A 25645-nucleotide genomic window follows, 5' to 3' on the forward strand; every position below is an offset into this window, starting at 1 on the left:
ATCAAAAGAGGATATTTTAAAAATATATAGAAAAATGTATAATTTCTGAAAGGCTCAAATTAACCAGTTTAGAATGTTCAAAATTTGGTCCAAAAGCTGGAAACCAGCTCCTGTAAAATTAGCATATTTTATACAAATGGATGAATCCAGCAAATAATACAAGATCCCTGTGTACTCCTGTGAACTCAACTTCCTTCTGTGTCTTTGTGTCAATATTGTAGCCATAGCATTGCTGATCGAGATACATAAAAGTCCCAGCGATTCTGACTGGATGTGTGGCTGTCTGTCGCCTTTCCCTGCACATCCTGTGTGAGTCCCTCTATATATAGAGAGGAAGTCTGTGTGTGTGTGTGTGTGTGTGTGTGTGTGTGTGTGTGTGTATTGGACTTGGCAAGGTTTATTTGGTAGGGCACAGAGTCTATCCCCAGGTCCTGAGAGTGCAGTGGAGGGAAAGGGGTGGATTTCAGGGAACTTTCTTGCTGTTTTGGATGCTCTTGGGGAACAGCTGCCGGCCCAGCCAGAGCTGCAGCAAGAGGACAGCATGGCACACATGCTGGGCAGCAGAGCTGCAGGCTGTGGAGGGGTGTGTGTTCCAGGAGAGCTCCAGGAGCCCCAGCACCAGCACCCTGAGCAGATGTGTGAGCCAGTGTGCAGTCCTGGCCCACAGGAGGTAGGACAGTGTGTGGAAATACCAGACGTAGAACTGGTAGTGGAAGGGGGTGGCTGAAGAAGATGCCAGTGAAGTTAGAGGTGAAGAGTAGAAATGATCTGGCTGGGTGTGAGGGGCTGGAGTGGAATCTGCCTTTTGGAGGGATCCTTCAGCAGGGACAAGATACATTCCCCCATCCTGTGCCACCAGTAGAGGGTAAACAGCCAGAGCAAGGTGAGGTGGATGGCTAGCAGGGCCAGGTGGAAGGCACGGTGCAGGCAGAGAGCCCCTGGGAGGAAGCGCCAGTTCACTATCCAGCAGAACAGAAACTGGCGGCCAAGGTGGAAGGAGCGAGACAGGTAGCCAGTGGGCTTCTCCAGCAGGAAGGGTAGCCCCAGCACCGCCTGAAGGCCAACACAGATGCCCAGCTTGCGGAGGGCCCCACAGCAGCCAAACCATGTGAGGAGAAGAAACAGTAACCCAGGGGCAGACAGCCTCACATTCCTCTTCACGGAGGCTGCCAGGCTGGAACACCGGCAGCCCCAGCCCCAGCCCTGGGCCAGCAGGAGGCTGATATTGAGGGCACTGAGTCACAGAAGAGTCACAGCACAAAGGTCCATTTGGGGTCCCTGACTTCCCGCAAAGGTGGAGTGAACACAGTAAGAGGTGTGGCACATGAAAAATAAGACAAAGGGAGGTACCTTGTAGGTCTGGTGGTAGATCAAGAAGACAAGCAGCAAGGTGGCCAGGTAGAGCACAGCAAAGATGTTTTGGGCATGTGAATGTCAGTGCCTCGGCCCAGGGGCATAGAACAGCCCCACAAAGTTGGACACAAAACCAGCTGGGTACACAAGTGGTCCACTGTCATCCCACAGCTGGGTCTAGTCATAGGTACCACTGATGACGTCTTCCACCTGGGCCACGTAGGCCTTCTGGTCGATCTCTGTGTCTTTCACTAATTTTCAGAGTTCGTAATAAGAGTCATTCAGGTACCTATAGAGGAACTGGCACAGGATGTGCAGGGAAAGGAGAAAGACAGCCATACATCCAGGTGAGCCAGGTTTGAGAAAACATGGGCAGGGCCAGGTGCAGTAATCCAAGCACTTTGGGAGGCCGAGGCAGGGGGATCACCTGAGGTCAGGAGTTCGAGACCAGCCTGAGCAACATGGCGAAACTCCATCTCTACTAAAATACAAAATTTAGCCAGGTGTGGTGGCAGGTGCCTGTAATCCCAGCTACTTGGGAGGCCAAGGAAGGAGAATTGCTTGAACTTGAGAGGTGGAAGTTGTAGTGAGCCAAGATTGTAGCACTGCACTCAGTGAGCTGAGATTGTACCACTGCACTCCATCCTGGGTGAGAGAGCAAGACTCCATCTCAAAGAAGAAGGAAGGAAGGAAGGAAGGAAGGAAGGAGAGAGAGAGAGACAGAGAGGGAGGGAGGTAGGGAGGGAGGGAGGAAGGAAGGAAGGAAGGACGGAAGGAAGGAAGGAAGGAAGGAAGGAAGGGAGGGAAAGAGAACATGGGCAGATGCAGTACAGATTTGACTCAAAAGCAACTTGTTTCAGTGGGTCAAAGTGATCTATGTACCCTTCTAAAGCACTCAAATGGTTAAGAATGTCACCAGAGGAATCTCTGAGTAAAAACCAAAGCCCAAAAAGACTGCCCCCAAAAGAGACTTATCATCAAGAACTTCTAGGTCAATTACACATTTTAAGGTCACCAAAGCAGGAGTATCACTAACGTGAATTTTTTCTTCAGGGCCTGCTAAACAATGACCGTACTCAATCAGGAAAGTAAATGAACTTATTGGGACTGATTTTAAATTATTTCAATTGCTGAATGAGCACTATATTCATTTTCATCATTGTCCCACCCCAGACTTCTGCTAAAGCCCTAGTGTTTCAATTAATTTACAAAAAGTCTTAAAAAGCCAGTTAATTCTCATTTCACACTCAAGTGAATCAGCTTTTACTTTGAGTTTCCAGAATAACAAAGTAAGTCTTTGATATGCTTTGGCTGTGTCCCCACCCAAATCTCATCATGAATTGTAGCTCCTGTAATCCCCACATGTTGTGGGGGGGACTCAGTGGGAGGTAACTGAATCTCAGGGGTGGATTTTTCCCATGCTGTTCTCATGATAATGAATAAGTCTCATGAGAGCTGATGGTTTTGTAAAGGGAAGTTCCCCTGAAAGCACTCTCTTGCCTGTTGCCATGTAAGATGTGCCTTTGCTTCTCCTTCGCCTTCCACCATGATTGTGATGCCTCCCCAGGCATGTGGAAGTGCGAGTCCATTAAACCTCTTTTTCTTTATAAATTACGTAGTCTTGGGTATTTCTTCATAACAGTATGAAAATGAACTAGTACAGCCTTAATGAAAATTGCCCTTTGAGTGTAAAAACTACAGGGCCAGAGCAAATCTTTCAAAAGCAAGCAATCTTGGATTTTGTCTACAAGTTGTGATTAATCCATCTGGGACAAGAAAGAATATGTGTTTTCAAATGGCCACCTGTCTGTTGCAATAAATAGTATTTTCAAAAGTAAGGGATGTGGGAGTAGAGCAGTAGCATTTAGTCAGCTTAATTTATTAACACACTTAGTGTGTACTCTAAATGTACTCTGAAGGCAGGTGCCTGAGGTGCCAGTCTTCTGAGATGTGCTGGACCTGAGAAAGGGGCAAGGGGTAGTGGGTGCTTAGGGCCTCCAGGTACTTTGAGCCATGGCAGAGCTCGACGGTCATCCTTGTCTTCCTAACACACAGTCCTGTGAAGCTGTCCCAACCATCTTCCAGTAAAGTCACAAGCACAGGAGGAAAGAAGTCCAACAGATTTGGGAGATGTAGGAGAAATACATGGAAAAAAAACATGGACTATTTCCATTTCAATAAAACTTCTTTGAGCATCTGAGCATCTTTTGTCACTACATTTTTGTCCCCTTGCAAATTTGGTGCGGGTACATAAATCTGCTTCCATGAAGACTTACTGAGTTGACCTTCTGCTAGAACTTGAATTTCAAGCTAGGAATGCACGGCTAAGGAACACCTGTGATGCTGTGGATGGCCCAGGCAGAAGGTCAGGGCCCACCCAACTGTAGAGCCCCATATCTCCTGGCTGCCAGATGTGCCAACTTTGAAATGAAATAAAAACCAATAAGCTATTCTGTCCATTTTAGGTATGAAAGGAAAATAAAATCTTTGCACCCCAAACTCATTATGCCAAGAAGAAAGTTAAGTTTGGTAACTAAGTCATGCAAAAAAGATAAAGAAAAGAAAAGAAGAAAACTTGCCTTCCTTTTTGTTCCCACACAAATGGCTGCAATGACAGAAGGCCACATATCTCCCCAGGTGGCCTCCCTCACAAATTGCTCACATGGAAATTTTGTATGGGCCCCCAAATATTTCAGAATACATATCCCCCTCATAACCCATAACCCTAAAGCAGAGTTCTATGGAATCTCACCTGACAGTGTAAAGTAGTAGCTTATCTTCACAGGCATGGGACAAAAACAAGACTAGAATGCCCCCTCCCTCTACCCACTCTGAAACAAATGCACATTTGACTTCTTCCTCTACTTTGTGTTTACCTTATCCTGTATAAAATGCGGACTTACTGAATGCAGATTTACCAGTGCAGATTTACAAATGCATAATTAACTGTTTCTCTGCCCCCTCTTTTCACATGTAAAACATGGATTCAGCCAGTGCTAATCAAAGCCTCACTAGAATGTAACACTCAACTCATCGTCTACCTTCCTCCCCTTCTTTTCCTCCTTCCTTTGCTGCTCACTCTTTGCCCTTTAAATATGGAAGTCCTCAAAACCTTCTTTGGAAAAAGCCCTGACCACAAATCCTATTGTAACTTGTGTCTCTTTCTCCTGGACACATCCTCAACCTTGGCAAAATAAACCTCTAAATTGATTCAGATGTGACTCAGATAATTTTTGGTTTACATAGTCCTCTCAGTAAAGGTAATACATTGTTTTCCTAGTTAAATTTACAAAAACCAGGACAATTGAAGGCTTTTCACTGGACACATGTGGGGTAAATCCAGAGTGCCAGGCTGAAGTTGGTGTGATGTGGAGGTAGTGGGAGTTACCATGAACCTCTGCTTTCTCCTGAGCAACCCAGAAGTTCAAAAGGAGTTTTTGCACAGATTCTTACCTACATGTACTTGAGTTGTTTTCTCTAGTTTAACTGCCTGATAACTTGTCTCATAGGTGAACTTTTACAAGGTAAAAAGGCAGGCTTAAGGAAACAAAAAGATAAAACTGCTTATCCAGAATGAGACCAAATCTGAAACTGGATTCTATTCAACCATCATTACTAATTCAAAGAACCACTGGAATCTAAGACTGAAATATCTCCACTCCTCTGTTTCTGTCCCTTGCTCTCCCATACCAAAGTTTGGGGTCTAAAAAAGGAAGCCAAATTCAACAGGGACAGATATTTTAGAAGAAAAACTCATTTTATTTCAAACTTCATTTTATTAAACTCAAGGTATTTGTCTCTAGTTGATCTGATGACTCAAAGGTTTCACGTTGGCCTCCTCTGAGGGCTTTGGAAGGCCTCACATACCCACAGAGGATGCAGCTGATAAAACAGAGACGGCCAGAGACTGTCACTTATCCCAACATCAATGGGTGCTTTCAGTTGATTCAGATATAATTGAAATGCCCCATTTGCATTGAGTTCGTCAGTGCAGGAAAACACAGAAAAGAAGTGTCGGCCTTGCCCCAGGTTATAAACAGCGTCCGGGTTTTTCATGAATTACATCTTATGACTGTTTCTAAATTTAAGAAAATGAATTGTCTAGCCACCAATGTGCGCAGATCTCATTTCATTTTCATTCAATATCCACTCAGCAGACAGAAGATAAAAACCAAATGAACAGATCACCAGACTCCATACAGAAGAGAAGACATTCCTGCCAGGGCATAGCCCACACAGTCCCCACCCCATCCCCTCACAGCAGCAAAAGTGTGCTTTAAAACAGCAGATTTCTCTGGCAGCTGTGTGTTTGTAATCACCAAAAGAAATATGTCCCCCACAATAAGCTCAAAACCATCATGTATGTATGGAACGATTAGGTGCAGATGTTGACTCTTGTACAAATATTTTACTATGGATTCAATTATTAAACTTTTGCCATACTTAATCACATAAACTATGCTTGAAGAATATGCCTCTTTTCAACACAGCAAATGATGGGTGATGCCTGGATTAAAGGAGGGATAGGACCATGTGCCGCTCTATATTGGGGAAAAATTCATTTTCTTCCTAAAATGACCCCATCGGGTGATACAAGAGTGACTGGAGTCATTTTATTAAAATGAATAGTGTGAAATAAGGCAAAACTTTTAGATGCACACACACACACACACACACACACCACGCTAACATCCATGCCTTTCATTATTACAGTTAATTAGCAGAGTAGATTTTACTTAGAAGGGCTTCGTTGACAGATTTGTTTGTGGTAGAGCATTTCCCCCTCCGTGGAGCTAGAAATATCATTGTAAATGTGGCGGTTAACAACATCTCTATCTGCTGCTAAGAAAGTGTTGACACAGATGTTTGGCTAATCATTTGTAGCAAATAGTTATTCCCATAAAGGCTAAGATTAGTCGGAATTGGCATGCACTTCTTTCTTCTGTGAGTCTCATTTGATTATGGATGATGTTTTGTTAGAGTGTATCCATGCAACCTCATAAATGATGTAAAACCCAAGAAAAACACAGACTCTGTGCCAAAACCGAATTAAATACACATCAGAAAAATGTGAGTCTGATTCAGGTTCAGGTACCATGAAACTTGCCTTGGTCTATTGTTGTTAAAACCTTTAGGAAAACTATAAAAAGCAAGCTTGACATTAATATCAATTTAAAGTTGGCATAGCTGCCAACAGTTATTCCACATGAAGCTCAGCTGGCTGCATCGTCTCCAGCACAACATATGGTGGCAGCAGTTGCAGCCTCTAAAAGCTGTGAAAAATGGCCCACGCAGACTGGGCAAGGAAAAGCCGTCTTATCTGTGTAGATGTGCTGCCACTGTCAGCATTTTTCTAATGATGAGCACAGACACGTCTGGGAGTTGGATGTGGAGGTAGTTGTTCCTCCCACTTGCGCTCTGGGTGAGCAGTTTCAGAGTCTCTTATCAGTGCCATACTCCCTTTCTCCTTCCATCAACTGACCCCAAGAGGTCTATTTAGCATGCCACCACCTCTCTTCTCTCCTTCGCCACCCCCTCCTCACACAGATTCTGGGAAATCCAAGTAGAACTATCCATAGGATTATTTCTGGAGCCTCTCAAGGAATCTGGAAGTCCTCCATCTTATTTCTCTACTATCCACAGTCCCAGGAATGGGGCTTAGGATAACAAGGGCAATACCAAAGCCCAGTCAAGCACTGGGGCCTCCAACCAGGAAAACATCTATTCATTCGTGACTTGAAACATCATGTACTCATACGGTATGTGCCTGCTACTGGGAAGTATTCTACCAGGTGCTGGGGGAGAAGGGAGAGGGACAAAGACCTGGATGTGAAATGGTTGCATAAACTTCACCTGCCTGCCTGTCCACTAGGGAATTGAATCATGGACACCAGAAAGCAAAGTCACAAAGGGAAAGCAGGTAGAAGGTGTGGAGAGTTGAAACTCTTGAGTATCAGGTGGGCTAATAACCATTTACCCTGGCAAGGAAATAACGGACATTATGTGAGTCGGAGAGAATGCCAAGATAGCTTCCCCCAGGGGAGAAGGCTAAGCCATTAACATTGTGAGTGCACAGAGCACCCAAGTTTGTTGAGGAACCCCATCCTAATGCTGAAACCACTATTTATCACAGGAGCGTCTCGTACAGAAATCTAAGACTCTGACTCCCCTCTTGAGAGTTTTTATTTGTATGAAAATATAGCGTCTCATCCAAAATTAATACTGACACTTAATCTCCACTGTGGTGGAAGTAGAAGGTGGAGCCTTTTAGGAGGTAATTAACAGGGTTCCACCCTCATGATGGATTAGTACCTTATGAAAGGGCTGAAGAGAATGAACTTAAGGCCCTTTTTGCCTTTCTGTCCCTTCTACCAAGTGAGGACAGAGCACTTTTCCCCTCCTAAGGATGCAGCAACAAAGCCCATCTTGGAAGCAGAGACTGTGCCCTCATCAGACACCAAACCTTGATCTTAGACTTCCCAGACCCTAGTGCAATGACAAAATAAATTTCTGTTCTTTATATATTAGCCACATGGACTAAGACAGCACCTTACACAATCTTCCTCCATCTCTATCTCCCAAATGCAAGTTAAGCTGCTGCTATGCCGTGTAACTTAGCCCAGTGCTCCCCAGCACTTTTCCGTTATAAACTTTTATATATGTCAATCTCAACAAGGAACAAAAGAGGCATGCTCTTTTATTTTAAACAAAATCTGTAGGGAAGAGAGGAGAGAAGAATGGGCAAGCAAACACACAAACACACTCAGACCTTTACATCTTGTTCTGAATGCTTTTACATTTGTATTTACTTTCAAGATACTTAGGAGGGTCAGCTTCTAATCTCCTACACTCTTCATTACCTGATAATTCCTGGTCCTCCTTGAAGACTTGGCTCAGAAGTCAGCAACTGCAGGCTTCTTTGGCCTCTGGGCATCCTTAGCACCCATTCATACATCTACTAGGGACTTATTAGATGGTGTTGACTCACTTTTCCTTTCCCAGCAGACTGAAGTTCTTAAGAGAGGATAACAATGCCTTTAGCAACATTTTGTGACAGCTCTGCGCAATCAAACTGGTGACAATGACAAAAACATTGTACACCTGCACTTCCCAATTGGCAGCCACTGGCCACATGTGACGACGGAGCATTTGAAATGAAATGTCGAGGATGTGACTGAGGAACTGAGTCTTTTTTCATTATATTTCATGCTAATTAATTTAAATGTATATCTCAATCACTGCACATGGCTAAAGACCCTCATATGGGATCGTGCACCTCCCGAAGCTCCTATACTGCTTGGAAGAGGGAACCCGGCCCACTGTTAATAAAATAAACTGACATTACGAGCTAAAACCTATCTCAGTTCTTCGCTTAAACGGTGAAACCTTCTGAAATATCAGGGAGGTTACTCATCTCCATCTTTATTCATTTTCCACACATTTGACCAATTGCCCTGTGCCAGCCTTGTGAGACTGCTGTCTTACTAGACTTCCATTCCATGTAGGGCCGCTCCACAGAAGTGCATGTGAACAGAGACCTGTGCCTCGTGTGGGAAGATCTGGAGGGGAGGCTGTGTGCTCCAAACAGAAGCCCAGTACCTGAAAAGGCCCCTAAGGTCCTGGTAAGTGAAAAGGGGAGTCTGGTTTTGAAGGCAGCAGTGGAAGAGGCGGTCTTCAAAAAATGCAGGGCCCTACAGGCATCAGAACATTTGCATTCTACTTTAAGCATAGTGGGAAGCCATTGGAGGACCCTGACAGGGGCACAACGTAATGTTCCTGAGGGTTTAAACCTCCTCTTCTCGCAGTTGGGAGAACACTAGACACAGGCGGTAGGGCAGGAAGGAGAGCAGGAAGGCAGGTGAGGTCCCCTCCCCAGTGGTCTGGGGACAGAACTGGCCTGGCCAGAAGGAGGAAGGCAGAGGGACAGAGCCAATAGGATGTCTCCAGGTTGAGCTGGAGCACTGGGAACTCCAGACACAGAGATGCCTCCTGCAGGGAGGTTGGAGTGGGTGGCAGAGCTGATTACTGAGAAGTGCAAGATTTCGGCATTGCCAAGGTGGATAGAGGGAAGAAATGTTGGTGATCCCCAAGGGACATCTATGTGGGCAACTATGTGTCAGGTGAAAGCAAGCAGGGAGACGTCCAGACGAGCTGACCTCAGCAGCCACCACCACCCTTTGCTCTGAGATGTAAAGCCTGTTAACACAAGAAGACACTGTGATGGGAGCAGTCCAGTCACATGCCTCTTTCTCTCTCTCAAAGATTACAGGAGAAGGTCTGCCCAGTGACTGAGCTTGGATCCCAAAAGCTTGGCACAGGGCTGGTGACCTACTGGGGTGCGCAGGACGGCTGCAGCACTTTAAATCCCCCTGGAGCTCTATTTCCCATGGACTGAACCCTTAGATATAGTTGTTGAGAAGAACTGGGATACCCCCCAGATTTTCTTAAATTTTATTTCTCACAGCGGACTCTCAGCAATGAGATAAATTTAGATTCCCTGTTAAGCAACCCACCATGGTAATTGTGCAAGTATGATGTTTTAAATTACACTTTTATTATCTTGCCTTTCTCTTCCAACTTCTAATTCTCCTTTCTCATCACTCTCTGGTTGTTCCTGATCTGTAACCCTTCCTCCTCACAGGACAGTCATTAAATGGCTCCAATCTCCAGTAAATGGTGGAAAGAATGAATGGGTTTGGCTTTAAACACTCCTAAGTAGACAGCTGGGAAGTGGTCGAAAATTAAAACCAGGCAGCTTAATAATATTAATATGATCTGTTCGAAAAAATGAGCCTCAGCCCCTTGTCTCTGGGCTTGGCTTTGTCTATGACCTCAGAGCTCAGAGGGAACAACTGGGAAGGGTAGGCTGTTGGTGATCAGGCCCCCCAGCAGAGGAAACCATGCAGTGGGCCTCCTCTCTAGTCCCCAGATAGCTTCGCTCGCCTCACATGGAAACAGGAAATCCAGCTTCTTCAGCTCAGAATGGACAGCCAACAGTTCCTACAGAGATGAGGCTAGTGGAGGCTGAGCGGATAATCCCTCAGCATCTCTCCAGCACCTCTTTCCCAACTCTGCCTGAATACGGAGAGCTGCAATCAACCCACATACACCCCAGGCAGCCCATTGGGGCTAATATTTTTATTTGCTGAGATCTCACTGAAAACTTTACAAATGGAGGAACTTTTATAAATTTACCATCAAGAATTCAGAAAGTGCATTCAGCTATAGCCTGGTGAATACAATGACCTGGTGCAAGGATGTGATATTCATACCCAAATGTCTCAGTGTGAAGATTTGGGGTTGATCATTTCTTTTGATTTATCATTGAGGGCAAACAGAAGGTGAATTATATTAACATCCTGTCAAGAATAGCAGTGCCACGATTGTTTGTCATTTCAATGTCCCAAATATATCAAGCACCATATCAACCACAGACAACACGGAAGCCTAAAATGGACCCTTTTAAAATCATGCATAAAATGGTAACTTTCTACCAACAATGCCAATTATTTTGATCTCTAGAACAGGAGGCAGGCAGGAGGGAACGCATTTTGTCAGACATAAAGACTTTTCCAGGTTGTCCTCATTGGCATCTTCGGATGCATTCTACTCACACTAAAACAAATCTGTTCAGACTCATTGATTCCCCAGTCACACATGGATCATCCTAGTAGCACAGGAAAGATCTAAAGAAAGTACAGTCCTGATGCCCCTAATGAGAATGAAGTGAACAAGGGAGGCAAAGTTCTAAGATAGCCCCTGAAAGTCTCCATTTTACCCTGGCCCCAGTATACACAAATTGTCACCCAGTTATTAAATCAATTACTAATCTAGGTTCTGCTGTGAAGAGATCTTGCAGATAAAATCAAAGTCTTGAAGATGAATCCAATAAACTGACTTCAGGATACAGAGATTTTCCTGGGTGGCCCTGATCTAATCAGGTGATGAGGCTCTTCCTGAAGAAAGATATTTGAGGGTGATGGGAATTCAACATGAGGGAGATTCTCTACTGCTGGTTTGAAGGTGGAAGGGCCCATGTGGCAAGGAATGTGGGTGGCCTCTAAGAGCTGGAGTTCTCATTCCTACAGCTAGGAGGAACTGAATTCCGCCAACAACCTGCATGAGGCAGAAACAGATTCTTCCCAGAGGCTCCAGAAATGAAAAATGTCCAGCCAGCACCCAAATTCACTGCACAAAACCTTTAGCAGAAAATCCAGCCTCATTGCACTCTGACTTCTGACCTGTAAGATCTATGAACTAATGAACAGTTATTGGTTTCAGTAATTAAGTTTGTGGTAACATTTACATAGCAAAAGAAAACTACAAATTCTGTTTTGGAGCTAACAGATAAAGACTTCTAAGCAGATGCCATGGCCACACAACGTCTACACGCAACCTCGGTTTCCACACCATACCGGCGTGGCAATGCCTGTTCATCATGCCTCATTGGGAAGGGGCGAGGACTGTTGAGAAAATGCTTAGAAGACTCTCATAAAAATAGAAGTTGCCACCAAAGGTAGAATAAATCCTACTCTTGTTGTCAATGAGTATAAGTAATTACGGTCATTCTCATTTTCACTGTTGGAGACATTTCTTTTTTTACCACAATGTTGTTTGAAAAAATATAGTACCAGGAAAATAGCCTTTCCCAGGCAGCAATGCTTGGAAGGTGGGCATTCATTGAGATGTTGGTGGTTGTTTCTTGAAGCAGGATGCCAAGGTCTAATAATCATCACATTCTCGGAGAGTCACAGAATATCAGAGATGAAAGGTCCTGTGGTCCTGCAGTGGAGGAACTTGCTCAGTATTATCCAACCTGGCACTTTTTTCCTCCCTGAGCCAAAAAGCACTCTCCTCCAGCCACTCGGCTGAATCCATGGAAATGGAGTGGTCCATGGAACCCACTTTGAGGAGCTGGTTGAGAAGCTAGTGAAAACAAACAAACACATGAAGATCTGCAGACTCTCTGTAGCAGGCGATCTGGTCCTTCCATCACGTGGGGCTGTGAGAGTCCCTGCAGCCCATCTAGGGCCCAGAGCTCTCTGCCAGCTTTCAGACACCTGCCGCCCTCCTTTGTCCTTGGACCTCAATGTTCCAGGCACTCTGGGCAAACAAAATGAGCTCTGGTAACAATATTTAAGGTGAGTGGCACTGCCCTTCAATACATGGGGAAATGTACATCTTCAACATGTTCACTAAGAAGTTAAAGGCATTTTTAGTGGGAAAATATTTGGCTAGATAAGAGATTGAAAATTCACTGTCCTTAAAAAAAACCCCACCTTTTAACTTATCCAAATTCCACAAAAATAAACACTTTGTCTACTTGCAAATAAAAGATGTGGCATTTAAAACAAGACCTGCTCTGCCAGATAGAGAAGTATATTATAAATCAACAGGAATTTATATTGTATGGCCTTGGGCCAAGACAATAGGCAGATCAAGGGAACAGAGTAGACAGTCCAGAAACGGCCTCTCACACGCAGGGACTAACATATGAGCAATATGACTTAAAAAGATGAATTACTCAAGAACAAAGTCTATAAAACTTGCTAAGTCTTTAGTAAAAAGAAAAAACAAAGTTAATCACCAACTCATCTTATTTTAAAATAAATTTCAAATGGAAAACAAATTTAAGTATAACCTCCAAATACACTAAAAAAAAAAAAACAAAAAACAAAAAACATAAATATTTAATCCTGGGGTTAAGAAAGAACTTTTCTACCTAATCCCAGAAGTGAAAGCACAAAAATAATTGCTGGATTTGACTACATATAAATTTCTATATTAAAGAAAAACATAAATGAAAAGGCAAAGAAAAATGGAAAAAAATTATTTGCAACATTTATGAAAGACAAATGTTTACTGTTATACAGATGTAAATGAATAAGAAAAAGCTGAATTCCCCAAAAGGAAAACGGACAAAAGACAGGAATAGGCAAAGTAAACTGAAACACAAATGGCCAATAAATATGTGAAAATATATTTGACCTCACTCGTAATTAAATAAATGGAAACAAAATAATGAGTTATCTGTCCAATAGGGCATAATAAAAATGAGTGATAATCCTTCCTGCTGGTTTGGTTATGGGAACTGAGTCAGTTGAAGGGAGGGTAAATTTTAAAATTTCAGGAAGACAATGTAAGAAAAATAAATCAAAACTTGGAAATAGGCAAAAGGATGGCTCTGTCTTTCCATATTCTCATTAAGGGTAACTGCCTTTGCTTTGACATACTATTTTCTATTGATCACAATCTACCTCTACCACAGTGAGGGTCCCTGGTATTTTAACACACAGAACACTGACAGCAATGCCCATGAATCTTGTCTGGTGTTGACACAAAGGAACAACGCCCCATAGACTTGGAAAGGACTGCAGCCCGAGCATCATGGTGTCCTCGTATGACTGAATGACCTTCTTCTGAGGCTTCTGCGACCTCTTTCGGCACTCTGTCCCCACACTGCTGCAACCTCACTGTCCTGCTGGCTGTCGCACTGCATTAGAGAAATACATCTTTGATATTTGCTCTGTGTGTGTTTGTATGAAAGTCATGTTTTTAAACTTTTTAAAATGATACTTCGACAGAAATTTGGCAAATATATATCAGAGTTCTCAAGCGAGTACCTCTTTTCCACAACAGCAGTGTCGCTTCTAGGAATTTTCCTTCTGAATAGAATTAGATAGAAGTGGAGAGACATCAGCAAGGAAGTTCAGGTGGCTTTGTCTTATGATGATAGTTAAAAAAAAAAAAAAAAAGTCACTGGTTCTCAACCTAGGTGGATTTTGTCCTGCAGGGGACATTTGGCGATGTCTAGTGACAGTGTTGATTGTCACAGCTGAGGGGAAGGGATGTTTCTGACACCCAGTGGGCAGAGACCAGAATGTGAAGCCACATCCTGCAGTGGCCAGGACAGTGTCCCCGAAAAGGATGGGCTGACCCAAACTGCCCATGGTACCGAGGCTGAGAAACCCTCACTTAATGTACCACCATAGGGATTAGGAGGGATACATTAAAGTGGAATGTTTCACAACCACTTTAATTATGATATGATTTTTTTAAAAAAACTACAATATTGTCCATATATATTTATGTTTAAGACTTCTTGTTAAGTAAAAACATGATAAAACTATATTTGTGGTGGTCATATGATCAGAAAAAATACATTAATTAAAATTTCAGGTGTAAAGAATATTACATCTTTCATGTTTTCCATAGAATGAATACATTTTTGTATGTATGTATACATACAGAGGGAGAAAGAGAAAGTAGCATATAAATAAAAACACATACATTTTATTATCTATTACAGTATTTATTCTTCTACACCCTTCTCCATTCACGTATATACAGGAGCTTTCTTACATCCTGCACGGATGCCTGAGGTTCCACCACTAAGGAGTCTGGTCTCTAAGTGAAGAGGTCGTTAAAGCTGTTTGTATAAAGCCTGTGTCTTGGAGACAGGGCTTTAAATCTTTATCAGTCACATGCACTAGGTATGAAATGGCCGATTGGATTAGCTGGCGTGCCTGTCACTCAGCACCGCCCTGGGACCAGACGGCTTTGGTGACCCAGCTGGAGAGGCGCTCCAGAGCTGGGCTGACCCTGAGAAGGCTCCACCTCAGAGCAGCACAGGGAGGAGATGAGGCCCTCCTGCTTTCCCGAGGGCCAGGCCTCATGTCAAATTGCAGAAACAGACTGAGTACAGAGCCATGGAGAGCCGAGGAGTGGGCAGGCTTGTCCATTCCAGCTTCCACCTCTGCCTCTGATCCTCATCTGTGGAATCAGGGCGGTGAACCAGAAGCCTCTGGAGTTTTTCAGTGCTCTGATCCCGTGAATTCCTCCTCTGTCCCCGCGATTTCGCAATGAAGGGATGGTTCCTATTCTCACCACGTGCCTGTTGAAACTGTTTGCTCAGCCTGACAACTTTCTTCTGTTACTTTCAAATGATCACAGGCTCCCAGGAGGAAAGTTTAGGTAAACCTGTCTTCAAGTGCTGCGTCCTAAAATTCCCAAAGAACTGTCCACCTTTGAAGGGCTCTCAGGACCTGGGACATGTGACCACGGACATCCGGGGATCAGTCAGCGCTGCGTCCTGGGGAGAAGGAGGCGCTGGGTTGCTGGCTCCAGGCTGAATCTCCTCCTCTGGGTCTGTGCTGGTCCTGCACTTCATAGCATGATTTTCCCCTTATTCCTTAAGGCTCAACAAGCCTTCTACTGCTCTCCGTCACTTTATCCTGGGAGTCGGATGTTTGCCTGGTTTATTAGTGCATGTGAATGCCTACCCCAAACTGCTATGTGATTTTCAAAATGCTGAATTCTGTAGATTCTTTGAGATCAGTGACTTTCACTCTCTCAATCCATTTCCATTGGGCTGAACTGGGAAGTATGATGGGGAGAGAAAAGAACACCTCTGTAAACAGCAACAAAACAAGACAACAAAAACCTCCACAGTGTCTTGAACTTCACATACTTGTGCAAGGTTAGAGCCAGTGTTCTCAACCCTGGCACTATTGACATGTTAGGCGGGACAATTCTTTGTGTTCAGAGGCCACAATGTATTTGTTTTAAAGTGTATTTTCACCAATTGTAGCACGAGCCTCACTCCATTTCTCCCACCTTCCAAGACAATTAATTAAGATATTCAATCACAGAATTACACCCATTTCTGGACAGCACTCCATCTGACCATGGCCTGTGTATTAGTCAGGGCTCTCTAAAGGGACAGAACTAATAGGATAGATGTATACATGAAGGGGAATTTATTAGGAGAATTGGCTCACATGATCAGTATTGTAGGGTATTTAGCAATGTCCCTAGGCTATACCTACTAGATACCAGTAGCACTGCCCTTAACCCCCATTACAGGGTGAAAAGTCAAAAATTTTAAAATGTCATATCTAGGGCAGCACAGGGATCCATGCGCCCTGTTGAGCAACCGCCTTCACTGTGAAGGTGCAGAAGGAGCCCAGAGCTCGTCTCTCGTCTGCGGAGATGGATGCCTCCTCTTGGTGGCCTACAAGGATGTGGTTGGTCCCAGACCACACGTCTGAAGAGTCATCAGTCCCGTTGAGCAGTAGACCATAGCTGGGAAGGTTTATAAAAACTGGTCCAGTACATACATGCAAGCGTTACAAGTGATCATCTTTGTGGTAGAAATTGTGATTATTAGGAATGATAATATGTTCTTTTTTGTATTCCTTCATGCAACCTAAATTGTCTGTTTATTCGTTTAGTAATTTTTTAAAAGTTCAAGAAATGGAAGAAATGAGAGAGATGTTTTGTATACTCTTAGGTGACGTGGCAAACACACCTAAGGTCACCCCTCCCCAGTGATCTCTGTTTTGGATAATCCACTCCCGTGAGCATAAAGGGGCTTATGACGTAATTCCGGATAATAGAATACAGCAAATGTGATGGTTACATCTGATGTGAGATTCTGCCTTAGCAAGTGGGGGCAAGAGAGACTCCCTCTTGCTGACTTGTGTAAGAAGGCTGCTGTCCTGTAGGAAGGACTGTGAGAGGCCACATGGCAGGATCCTTGGGAACCCCTGGATGCTGAGAGTGGTCCCCAGCTGATGTGGTTTGGCCGTGTCTCCATCCAAATCTCATCTTGAATTGTAGCTCCCATATTTCCCACGTGTTGTGGGAGGGACTCAGTGGGAGATAACTGAATCATGGGGGTGGTTCCCCCATACTGTTCTCATAGTAGTAAGTGTCACAAGATCTGATGGTTTTATAAGGGGAAAGCCCTTTTGCTTGGCTCTCATTCTCTCTTGCCTGCTGCCATGTAAGATGTGCCTTTTACCTTCCACCATGATGATGAGGCCTCCCCAGCCATGTGGAACTGGGAGTCCATTAAACCTCTTTTTTTTTCTTATAAATTACCCCATCTCAGGTATGTCTTTATCAGTAGTGTGAACATGAACTAATACACCAGCTGACCGCCCCCCAGAAAAGGATCTTCAGTCCTACAACCACCAACAACCTGAGAGAGCCTTTGACAGGACCACAGCCCTGACTGACCCGATTGTAGCCCTGCTGAGACCCAGAGCAGAGGCCACAGTTGGGCTCTGCTTGAACTTCTGACCTACTGAGAGCGGAGGTAACTGGTGTGTGATATTCTAAGTCACTAGGCTGTGGTCCTTTGTTATGCAGCCACAGGTAACAAACACAGACAGCTTCCCTCTCCTTTGAGGACACATCAGCCAAATGCCTTTCATAAGTATTGCAGCTACCGCTAGGCTAAGAGAATGTGAACCCTTGAGTATTCAGTACCTGCCAGATCAGAACTTACAGGACATTGAGGGGGACATGCAGCCTAGAAGACCTGGAAGCTGATCTGGTACTTGCAGCTCTGCCCTGATGGACTCCTAGGGACACAAGCAATGCCACAGAGCACCAACCCCAGACAGGGACACCCTGTGATGGTGGGGGCGGGGGGCAAGGCAAATCAATACCCCTCAGTAATCTGGTCTGTTCACAAATGAAAACAAGAACGTGGTCAATACCACAAATATGCCTAGGCATCCCCCACCCCTGGCAAATGTGAGTAGCTGCTGCTTTTTCACCAATTGTAGCATCAGCCTCACTCCATTTCTCCCACCTTCCAGGACAATTAATTAAGACATTCAATCACAGAATTCCTCCCATCTCCAGACAGCACTCCATCTGACCATGGCCTGTGTATTAGTCAGGGTTCTCTAAAGGGGCAGAACGAATAGGATAGATGTACATATGAAGGGGAGTTTATTAGAATTGGCTCACATGATCACAAGGGGAAGTCTCACAATAGGCCAACTGCAAGCTGAGGAGCCAAGAAGCCAGTCTGAGTCCCAAACTTCAAAGGTAGAGAGGCTGACAGCGCAGACTTCAGTCTGTGGCTAAAGGCCTGGGAGCCCCTGGCAAACCACTGGTGTAAGTCCAAGAGCCCAAAAGCTGAAGAACCTGGAGTCTGATGTTCAAGGGCAGGAAGCATCCAGCATGGGAGAAAGATGAAGGCTGGAAGACTCAGCAAGTCTGCTCATTCCAACTTCTTCTGCCTGCTTTATTTTAGCTGCCGTGGCAGCTGATTAGATGGTGCCCACCCAGCTTGAGGGTGGGTCTGCCTCTGCCAGTCCACTGACTCAAATGTTAATCTCCTTTGGCAACACTCTTACAGGCACACCCAGGAATAATCCTTTGCATCCTTCAATCCAACCAAGTTGACACTCGATAGTATCCATCACCACCTGTTTCCTTGACTCTCCCCAAGATCACCTCACATAAGCCAAACCCTCCAAGTCTTTCCCAAGGCCCTCTCGCTGCTGCTGCTGAGCTGCTGCTGGCTCCCGGTGGTGCACAGCCTTCCTTGTTGTGATGAGCCGGTCGATGGCCTCAACTTTGCTGGGCTACAGGTGTGTTCCTGGCGGCCTCTGGATGACATCACTGACAAGATTATGACCAAGCTAATTTTGATGCACCCCGGTTTCAGCATAAAATTTGGGAAAACATTCATTTAAAAATAACCCATACCAAGGTGTTCACAAAATACAATCAAAATCCAAGGCATATTAGTAGGTAGCTCATACGTGTACCTGTTCCGTGCGTGCTGTTGTCATTGATGTCTGGCATGAAGTAATGAATTAGAAAGTCTTCAAACACCAAAGAATGATTTCATGAACTATATTTACGTAGTGTATATACCACATATACATAATTACTGTGTACTAAAGGATAAGAAATTATAATTGTACATTTTAGAAAGATTTGGTCAAAAGAGGAGGAGGGATGAGGATTTTATCATGATTCTCAATTTCCCAAGCATTTCTGTAAATTAGGAGCTTACTGTACTATCTAGAAATGGTGGATGGGTTTTTAGCTTCAATTCCACCCATCATGTCCCATCTAAATGCTCTGAGGTGGTAACAACAAACTGTGTCCTAGATCTTCTTCAAGCTGAAGTGTTTTGGGGTGATCGCATATTCCAACAATGCCCCCTGGAGGCCAGCCTGGCCAGGGCCAGTGGACACTTGTCCCCACAGAAGCAGGTCTGTGCCACTGCTCAGCTGCCAGGGTTTGCTTTTCCACCCTGATCCAGCTGGTAAACTGTCCCTATCATGTGTCCCTCATCCACTACCAGCCGGTGACTCCTAGCTCATGCAATTTCCGGTGCTCACCTCTTGCTGTCCCCCATCTGGCCCTATCATAAGTTTGTGTCCATGTTGCATTCAGTACATGAGACACTGAGAGCGGTCTCCAGCCGACAGCCACCCATGACTCACTGACAGAAGAGAAAGGGGACCCAGGGAAGAAATCTGTTATACCCGTGAGACAGAAGCTGCCCCTTTACACAGGTGCATGGTGGGGAAGTGGGGAAGACAGAGACATCCCAGCTGTATTGCAAAAAGACCACATTTTGAAAGATGGTTTCAAGGCCAGGTGTGGTGGCTTATGCCTGTAATCCTAGCACTTTGGGAGGCTGAGGTGGGTGGATCACAAGGTCAGGAGTTCGAGGCCAGCCTGGCCAACACGGCAAAAACCCGTCTCTACTAAAAATGCACAAATTACCCGGGCGTGGTGGTGGGCGCCTGTAATCCCAGCGACTCAGGAGGCTGAGGCAGGAGAATCGCTTGAACTTGGGAGATGGAGGTTGCAGTGAGCCGAGATCATGCCATTGCACTCCAGCCTGGGCGACAAGAGCAAGATTCCATCTAAATAAATAAATAAATAAAAATAAAATGAAAGATGGTTTCAAACCACATGTTCAGTCAGATGTAGAAAATATATAATCACAAAATGAGCTTTGGTATAGGCTTGATTGAGTATATAGCCTGAAAATAGAGGGAATCAGTGAATAAAGTCCCCTATAATAATAGCAAATATGGCTTCTATTGATAAGACGTAATGGAAGTGGGCTACAACATAATATGTATCATGTGATTACAATATCCAATGATGAGTTGGCTAGTACAATGCTGGTCAAGCCTCCTACTGTAAAAAGGAAAATAAACCCCAAGGCTCAGAGCATTGCAGGGGATCATTTGATATTGCTACTGTGAAGTGTAGCTAGTCAGCCAAAACTTTGACGCCAGTGGGAATAGCAATAATTATAGTAGCAGAGGTGAAGTAGCCTCGTGTACATACATCTATGCCTACTGTAAATATATGGTGAGCCCATAAGATAAATCCTAAGAAACCAATTGATATTATAGCTCACACCATGCCCATATATCCAAATGGCTATTTTTTTTTTCTCCAGAACTGTATGTTACAACATGGGAAATTATCTTGAAGCCTGGTAGGATGAGGATGTAGACTTTAGGGTGACCAAAGAATCAGAGTAAGTGTTGATATAACATAGGATCACCTCCGTCTGTTGTTGGAAGTATGTAAGAGTCAAGGCTTAATTCTTCATAATCTGTATATTCGTAGCTTCAATACCATTGATGTCCGATTGTTTTAATGGTGAGAGAAGGGTTCTTGATTTCGTCTGTTATATATAAGATGTGTAGAGATGGGAGGGCGATTAAGACTAAGATGATGGCAGGGAAGATAGTTCAGATGGTTTCTACTTCTTGGGCATCTATGGTGTTAGTAGTCAGTTTTGTTGTGAATATTAGAGAAATACTGTATAGAAGTAAGGAACTGATTAGAAAAATAATTATAAGGGTATGGTCATTGAAGGTAAGTAGTTCTATAATAGGGGATGTGGCATCTTGAAGGCCTAATTGAGCTGAGTGGGCCATTAAGATATATAGGGCTTAGCCTATAACTTAACTTTGACAAAGTTATGAAATAATTTTACTAATATCAAAAAAGTCATAGAGGTTATGGGATTGGCTTGAAACCAGTCTTTGGGGGTTCGATTCCTTCCTTTTTCATTTAGGTTTCCATGTAGGTTGGTTCTTTGAATGTGTGATAGGGTGGGAGACAGCCATACAGTCATTCTAAGTTTGTAGATGGTTGTTCAATTAGAACTTTTCATTTTGAAGTGAAGACTTCTCAGATCATGAAAATTATTAGAATTACTGCTGTCAGGGAAATAAATGAGCCTACAGATGAGATAGTATTTCATGTGGTGTATGTGTCGGGATAATTGGAGTAGCGTCGAGGCATGCCAGAAAGGCTGAGGAAATGTTGTGGGAAAAAAATTAAATTGAGGCCTATAAATACAATAGCAAAATGAGCTTTAGCATAGGCTTGGTTGAGTATTTAGCCTGAAAATAGAGGGAATCAGTGAATAAAGCCCCCTATAATAGCAAATACGGCTCCTATTGCTAAGACGTAATGGAAGTGGGCTACAACATAATATGTATCATGTAATACAATATCCAATGATGAGTTGGCTAGTACAATGCTGGTCAAGCCTCCTAGCTGTTCCTATAGGGATTACAGTCAGTCATGGGAAGCTTCTCTTATTGTGCAAAGGAGAAACAGATTTCCTTACAACACCATGTGAAGGCAGAATTCTGGAAACCTGCCTCGGGGACTATCTTTGGAAACCTGCCTTGGGGACTATCTTTCCTTAATTAGACATCCTAAGAAACAAGGGCAAAGCACTGTAGCCTGGCACAATTTGGATCTTCAGGAAATCTATCAGAATTTTCTAAAAATTGAGAAAAGAGATATAGGATCAAAATGAGATTTTTATGAAATGCCTCACTAAGAGTAGGAAGAGAACTTTCCTGAAATAAAGTAGAAAATATTGACAGAAAAAAAACACTGGAAGAAAAGCCCATGTTTTTATACATGCTCAGACATTATTTGTAACTATTAACACATTTGAGATGCAACCAATGAACCAGGTATTACACAGACGAGGACAGTAAGAACAGAAAATTTCAACTAAACCACTGAGACTGACCCAGCATAATCTTACAAATAGCCACTGTCCACATGCTGATGGCTGATCAAGACTCAGATCCCATCTACCTAACTTGCTGTGAGCCTCGCTAATGTGTGGGGCACAGGTGCATATCGCCCTCAAAGCTGGCTTAGAACAGCCACGCTGCATTCACCCTGTGGACATCCTTAGGCACATCTTAAAAATCTGAAAATATAAATTAGTCTGTATTTAAGATGGACTTGCTGACTGTCTATAAGATACGTAACGGAAACTTGTGGTGAATTGTTTTGGAAATTCAATCTGGCCAGGCACGGTTGTTCATGCCTGCAATCCCGACTCTTTGGGAGACCGAGGCAGGAGGATGGCTTAAGGCCAGGAGTTCAAGGCCAGCCTGGGCAACATGGCAAGACCTTGTCTCTACCAAAAAAAACCCCAAAAAATTATCTGGGTGTGGTGGTGTGCACCTGTAGTCTCAGCTAATCAGGAGGCTGAGGTGGGAGGATCTCCTGAGACCAGGAGATCAAGGGTGCAGTGAGCCATGATTGCTCATTTGCACTTCAGCCTGAGTGACAGAGTAAGACTTTGTCTAAAAATAATGATAATAAATAAATAAATAAGAAAAGAAAATTCTATCTGGCTTTCCCAAGTTTATGTCTTTCATTCTTTTATGGTGGGTTTTCATGGGGCCATCAGAAGAATGATGAATATAAAAACGCCTGAGCTCCCCCTTAGGCATTTTGGAGCTTATGATAGTTAACTTCATGTGTCAACTTGGCTGGGCTATGGTGCCCAGTTGTTTGATCAAACCTAGTCTAAATGCTGCTGTGAAGCTATTTTAAAAATATGATCATAAATTAATGTGGGTGGATCATCCAATCAGTTGAAGGCCTCAAAAGCCGAGACTGACATGTTCCAAAGAGGAAGCAATTCTGCCTCAAGACTGCGGCACAGAAACCCTGCCAAGGTGCCAACCTGCTGCCCTGTGGAACCCGGACTCAAGGCTGCAAGATCAACCCTTACCTGAATTTCCAGACTTCTCACCTGCCCTGCAAATTTAGGGCTCACTAGCCCCTCCGATCATATGAACAAATTCCAATCAATAAATAAGTAAATGAACAAACAAACAAATCTATCTGTCTCTGTATCCACCTATCTGTCTCCAATTGGCTCTGTTTTTCTGGAGAACCCTGAATAACACAGGGCCTGCAGGTTGCTTCCTGTCTAAGGGTAGAGTATCTGAGTGCCTACACTGTTCCACTGTCTCTGCTAAGTGTTCATAGATGACTTTCCCTTCCTCACTTCCTTTGGCCCCTTCCACTCAGTACAAACCCAGGCTATTTCTTCCAACTTTGGGTTGCTTATCAAGGGAAAAATGAATTATGTAAGACTAAGACAAAATGAGGAAGATAATTCTACTGCCATTAACTCTACATAGTCTATTTCAAAGCCAAACAGAAATAACTTCGGGGCTTTGTACTGTTTAGAATCACCTCTTCGATTGCTTTCTTTCAATAACAAGGCATTTTAAGGGATGAGTATCTGGCATGGTAGAGAAAGCTGTGCATCATCCATTGACCTGACTGTCAGCAAATACTCATGGAAGCCCTGTGGGGTACTCGGCACTGTGCCAACCACTGCTACCCAGATTTGGGACAGACAGACACCCTGCCCTTATGCAGCCTCATAGACACAATATAATACTCAGTATTACAATATAATATAATATAAGACCTATAATAACTATTCTCAGTATTTATTGTCTGCTTATTATATCGTGGATACTGATATAAGTGCTTTACATAAATTAACTCATTTAGCCTTCATACAAAACCTAGGAGATAGTTCCTGTGTCTGTAATGCTCTTTAAAGTTGTAAAAAAAAAAGAAAAAAAAAAGATAATTTGTTTCCAATTTCTGCTGTAACAAATCGCCACAAACCTGCTGGCTTGAAACAACACAACTGTATTGGGTGTGACCTGCAGTTCTGGAGGTCAGAAGCTGGAAGTCAGTCTCATTCCTGTGTCTGAAGGTGTGGGCTGGCTCCTTCTAGCGGCTTGAGAGGAGACACATTTCTTTGCCTTTTCAGCCTCTGTTGGCCACCTGCATTCCTTGGCTTGTGGCCCCTTCCTCCGTCTTCAAAGGGCATGAACTTCAGTCTCTGCTTCTATCTGCACATTGCCTTTACTCTCTGCCTTCTCTTATAAGGATACTTGTGATTACATTTAGGGTTCTTCTGGATAATCAAGAACAATCTCTCCACCCCAGGATCTCTAAGCCTAATTACATCTGCAAAGTCCCTTTTGCCATACAAGGTAGAAGGAGTTGGCAGTGAGTCACTCTGGAGCCATTATTCATTCAGCTCACCACTCACAGACACAGGGCAGGGCTTACCCCAGATGCTGCTGCTGCTCATTGTTGGCATCTAGACCCATGGCAGACACTTTTAACTACCTTGCACATGGCCTTGCACGGTCCTCAAAGAGACGTGCACTCAACAGTGAGCACAGGACACCAAAGCAACTACAATGACCTGGCCATGATGGCATTTCTGCTACCAAATGCTGCTCCCCAAAAGTCAAGAGCAGGCTGGTGATAAAGCAAAAATGAGCTTGCTGCTTACCACAGTCAGGGGAACACTACCTGGATTGTCTTAGGTTCATCTTGGAAAGGGTGGGACAAAGGAGGGACATTTATGAGGTTTTCATTGTCTCGCTTAAGGCAGGTTTTCAAAAAGGGAGGCTGATTAGGATTAGTTAGTGTTCATGATACACTCATTGAGGAGGGGTGTGTACCTCTCCTAAGGTATAATAGAGAATGTCCACTGTTCTTTTTTATTTTTATTTTTTTTGAGACGGAGTCTCGCTCTGTCACTCAGGCTGGAGTGCAGTGGCCGGATCTCAGCTCACTGCAAGCTCCGCCTCCAGGGTTCCCGCCATTCTCCTGCCTCAGCCTCCCGAGTAGCTGGGACTATAGGCGCCCGCCACCTCGCCCGGCTAGTTTTTTGTATTTTTAGTAGAGACGGGGTTTCACCGTGTTAGCCAGGATGGTCTCGATCTCCTGACCTCGTGATTCGCCCGTCTCAGCCTCCCAAAGTGCTGGGATTACAGGCTTGAGCCACCGCGCCCAGCCTGTCCACTGTTCCTTTATTGTAAACTGAGTAGCTCAATGTCAATTTAAGTTAATTTTGGAGAAGTCGTTGAAATTAGCAAAAATGTTGTTTGATAAGTTTAATCTTCCTGGGCAAGAGTTAGCTGCAGTAGCAATGTCAGGTTGGTTAAGACAGTGGAAGAATAAATGGACGTTAGTGTAGACAGTAAACTAATGTGGGTGTAGATGTTTTGATTCTCAACACTCAGCCCATCAAAAATGCCTGGGTGAATCAGAGAAAAGAAGATCGTGTCGCAGTGTGAGGCTGTTGCCTCTGGAAGGCCCCCACTTCATAGAAAACCCAGAAGTCACCCCAAGAAAT

The 25645-nt window shown here is 44.0% G+C and overlaps 1 long non-coding RNA gene and 1 pseudogene across 3 annotated transcripts; both read right to left on the reverse strand.

The window, feature by feature from the left end:
• Positions 1-381: 381 nt before the first annotated feature.
• On the reverse strand, positions 382-13742 carry LOC105510986 (annotated as a pseudogene). Its single transcript, XR_001001654.1, has 3 exons — positions 13611-13742; positions 4807-4867; positions 382-1604 (listed from the first exon to the last, which is right to left on the reverse strand). The product of XR_001001654.1 is annotated as a dol-P-Man:Man(5)GlcNAc(2)-PP-Dol alpha-1,3-mannosyltransferase-like (transcript).
• A 631-nt stretch (positions 13743-14373) lies between these two features.
• LOC105510954 lies at positions 14374-20021 on the reverse strand. 2 transcript variants are annotated; one of them, XR_001001640.1, is made up of 3 exons: positions 18118-20021; positions 17648-17826; positions 14374-15729 (listed from the first exon to the last, which is right to left on the reverse strand). It is a non-coding gene; the product is annotated as an uncharacterized LOC105510954 (long non-coding RNA). The 2 variants fall into 2 exon arrangements; XR_001001641.1 differs by having other exon boundaries at positions 18610-18763.
• Between the last annotated feature and the right edge of the window lie 5624 nt (positions 20022-25645).

The sequence above is a fragment of the Colobus angolensis genome, unplaced genomic scaffold (assembly GCF_000951035.1).
Source record: "Colobus angolensis palliatus isolate OR3802 unplaced genomic scaffold, Cang.pa_1.0 Scaffold196, whole genome shotgun sequence".
NCBI classification, from domain to species: Eukaryota; Metazoa; Chordata; class Mammalia; order Primates; family Cercopithecidae; genus Colobus; species Colobus angolensis.